The sequence below is a fragment of the Cryptomeria japonica genome, chromosome 9 (genome assembly GCF_030272615.1).
Source record: "Cryptomeria japonica chromosome 9, Sugi_1.0, whole genome shotgun sequence".
Classification (NCBI taxonomy): Eukaryota; Viridiplantae; Streptophyta; class Pinopsida; order Cupressales; family Cupressaceae; genus Cryptomeria; species Cryptomeria japonica.
Genome location: NC_081413.1, coordinates 729,467,226 through 729,471,580, shown reverse-complemented (window position 1 = coordinate 729,471,580; position 4,355 = coordinate 729,467,226). Strand labels below are relative to the sequence as shown.

Here is a 4,355-nt window from a genome sequence, read left to right as displayed (position 1 = left end):
ACATTCTCAATTTTTTTTGATAGTAGGCAAGTAAAGGAGGATATCTTCTCGATCTTTGTTATAGCTATTGCTGCTACTGAAGAAACTATTGGATTAGCTGTTGTTTTGGCAATATATCGTAACAGAAAATCAACTCGTATCGATCAATTTAATTTGTCAAAATGGTAATAGAGATCTCCTTCCATATGAGGAATTTATATACCTATTTCAATTCAAATAGATACTAGACCCGTCTCTCTAAAAATAGATCTAGATCTTTGTTTTATCTTTATTTATTATAAGTATTACGATCAATCAAGAGCATAATTCATATTGAACTCTTTATCCAAATTATTTGTCTAACACGATTAGACCAGATTCGGTCAAATCTGTCTATTTTATAAAACAAACAGCTAGAATCTGAATCTATTCATTATATCACCGATAATACAATTATTGATTTGCTTGATATTCATTCATAACATATTGTCATTTACCATATATTAAAAAATATTATTCAATTAAAAACTTTTTATATAATAATGGAGTTCTTAGATTCAATGGCACATTCAGTCAAAATTTATGATACATGCATTGGTTGTACCCAGTGTGTACGAGCGTGTCCCACAGATGTATTAGAAATGATACCTTGGGAAGGATGCAAAGCTAAGCAAATTGCTTCTGCTCCAAGAATAGAAGACTGCGTAGGTTGTAAGAGGTGTGAATCGGCTTGTCCAATGGATTTCTTAAGTGTACGTGTTTATTTATGGCATGAAACAACGCGCAGTATGGGTCTAGCTTACTGATCCATGCAAAAAGAAAGATAGTTAGATTCATCCCATACATATTTTTCATTCTCCTTTTCCTCTTTCACTGATCAAAACCCATACTCGACCCAAAATTGAAAGCATGGGTTTTGATATCGAAAGTCTCTTTTCTCTTTATTATGAGTAATTTACCTTGGTTAACAATAATTGTTATTTTGCCCATATCTGCGGGGTTATTAATCCCATTATTTCCCCATAAAGGAAATAAAATGATTCGATGGTATACTCTAGGTATTTGCTTATTAGATCTTCTTTTAATGACCTATATATTCCATTATCATTGTCATTTTGATAATTCATTAATCCAATTGGAGGAGGATTATAACTGGATAAATCTTATCCATTTTCATTGGAAACTGGGAAATGATGGATTTTCCATTGGACTTATTTTATTAATGGGATTTGTAACTACTTTAGCTACTTTAGCTGCTTGGCCAGTTACTCGGAATCCGCGATTATTGCATTTCTTGATGTTGGCAATGTACAGTGGCCAATTGGGGTTATTTGCTTCTCGAGATATTCTACTTTTCTTTCTCATGTGGGAGTTGGAACTAATTCCTGTTTACCTACTTTTATCCATGTGGGGGGGAAAAAGACATCTATATTTGGCCACAAAATTTCTTTTGTATACTGCTGATGGTTCCATTTTTATCTTAATGGGAGCTTTAAGTATGGGTCTCTATGGATCTCATGGACCAACCTTCAATTTTGAATTATTAGCTAAAAAAGATTATCCCATCACACTTGAAATACTATTATATTTAGGGTTTTTGATCGCTTATGCAATAAAATTGCCAATCTTCCCTTTACATACCTGGTTACTAGATACTCATGGGGAAGCACATTATAGTACATGTATGCTTTTGGCCGGAGTTCTATTGAAAATGGGGGGATATGGGTTGATTCAGATCAATATGGAATCGCTACCTCATGCTCATTCTTTGTTTTCACCATGGTTGATAATAATAGGAGCAGTGCAAATTATCTATGCAGCTCTAACTTCTATGGGTCAATGCAATTTGAAAAGAAGGATAGCCTATTCATCAATATCTCATATGGGTTTTGTAATTATAGGAATTGGTTCCATGACATATACAGGTCTCAATGGAGCCATTTTGCAAATGATTTCTCATGGATTAATTGGTGCTGCACTTTTTTTCTTGGTAGGAACAAGCTATGATAGGATACGTACTCTTTTCCTTGATGAAATGGGAGGAATTTCTATACCAATTCCTAAAATCTTTACTATGTTCAGTAGCTTTTCAATGGCTTCTCTTGCATTGCCAAGAATGAGTGGTTTTGTAGCAAAATTTATGATATTATTGGGCGTAATTACTAATCATAAATATTCTTCGACCTTTCGGATCATTATTACTGCAATAGCGGCAATTGGAATGATATTAACTCCCATTTATTTGTTATCTATGTTACGTCAAATGTTCTAATAAGGATTCGGGACCACGGGAACTTTTTATTTTGATCTGTCTCTTTCTACCAATCATTGGTATTGGTCTTTACCCCGATCTAGTTCTATTTTTATATAATGCTAAGGTAGAAGCTATTTTCTCTCAATCTTTCTATTAAGAAATAATCATTTTTTAATTGCTCTCTAGTTCAAGTTATTTCAAGTAGTTTTTATTCCCTTTGAAATAACTTGGACAAACTCCCTATTGATTCAATAACATAGAATCACTGCTGATTATTCTAAATCAATCAATATAAATATATAAATATTGATAGATATATATCTGTACCTATATTATATTATAATGAGGCCTACTAATCCTTTTTCATACTTATAGAAGTATACATGCCAGGAACCAAATTTGAACTGGTGACACAAGGATTTTCAGTCCTCTGCTCTACCAACTGAGCTATCCTGGTTGTTCCCCTATGCATCATACTAGCACAATAACCAAACTCCTGTCAACTAAAAACAAAAAAGGTAAAAGACAACATTTGAAAGAGTAGAAGCAACAATGCAAATAAAAACATAACATATATAATGTTGTATACAGTTACACATAAAGATATATATATATATATATATATATATATATATATATATATATATATATATATATATATATATATATATATATATATATATATATATATATATATATATATATATATATATATATATATATATATATATATATATATATATATATAGATAAGCAGACACAAATTGTGTCATACAATTAAAACTTCTTATGTTCTTAGTAACATGCCTAATAAATAAAAAATAGAAAAAAAATAGACCTCTTTGATGGGGATAGAGGGACTTGAACCCTCACGATCTATAAAACCAATGGATTTTCCTCCTACTCCAATTTTCATTGTTGTTGACATTGACATGTAGAATTGGACTCTATCTTTATCCTCGTCCAATTATTACTTCCAAAAATGGGAGTAAACGCAAATCATCTCTTTCTAGAGAAGCTCTTAATTGGAAAAATCCTTCAATTTTGATTTGAAGCCAGGCATAACAAACCTAGAACAATTAAAGCTCTAATCATTTTTTTTGTTTATTGGTGATATATAATGCTTTTTCAAGCATTTATTGTACACTCTAATTATGGATAAAGACAAAGAGACCTCCAACCATTTGATTATCAAGTGTTGAAGGTTCATTTTGGAATATAGATAAGACAATTATAAATTGAGAATAATCTCTCTATCATTACTTCCATCATTTCTAAAATGAATAAGTAACTAGACCTATCATTTCTATCATTTCTAAAATGAATAAGTAACTAGACCTATCATAAGATAAAAGAACAAGTACTTCAATTGACCTCTTATATTAAACACCTAGAGTCATGTACCTCTTCAATATTCTCAAATGTTGTTTTCTATACCCACTATTATCTCTCATGAGTATGCCTTAAAAATTGATGAGATGAAATATATTGCTAATGTAACGAAGCAATGACTGAAAGAAATACTAGCTCATGGGTCCATGGTTATTAAAGATTCCACAACCATACTTTAAAGAGTGACAAATATAACACTTTGGCCAAAGTTTTATTTTTCATAAAAGTCATTGTTCACTCACCCATTACTCGACTTGGAGACTAATATGTTCCTAGGGTTTGGTAAGAATAAATACCAAGACCAAAAGAATTAAAAAATAATTGCAATCACAAATACTTAATGGTATGGACTTCCCCTTTGCATCTACAACCTAGAATATAGAGTCACTTCTCCTAAACAATTGTCATTAGAGTCACTGGTTATCAAGCAGATACTGCGCATAAGGAAACTCATGCTCAGATTCAAACTTGTCATTGTTCTTGAGCTACTATAATAAAGTGTTTGATCAAATAAAAAATGGGCTAGCCTTTGATCGAATACGATTATTGTAGTGCATAGAAGACAAATGTTGTTTGTGATAATTTTATTGCATCTAAGCTAATATAAGGATCATATCTAGAATTGAAAAGAAATGTATTTAAAGAAGATCAATTTTCTTTGTTTTTGTATGAGTGAATATGTAGGACTAACTAAGGTTATCCATGACAAATTAAATTTCTTCGTGGTTCT

General features: G+C 31.2%; 1 non-coding gene and 1 pseudogene across 1 annotated transcript; one reads left to right on the top strand and one right to left on the bottom strand.

The window, feature by feature from the left end:
* Positions 1–925: 925 nt before the first annotated feature.
* On the top strand, positions 926–2,390 carry LOC131038639 (NAD(P)H-quinone oxidoreductase chain 4, chloroplastic-like; annotated as a pseudogene).
* A 227-nt stretch (positions 2,391–2,617) lies between these two features.
* On the bottom strand, positions 2,618–2,690 carry TRNAF-GAA (transfer RNA phenylalanine (anticodon GAA)). Its single transcript has one exon. It is a non-coding gene; the product is annotated as a tRNA-Phe (tRNA).
* Positions 2,691–4,355: the final 1,665 nt, after the last annotated feature.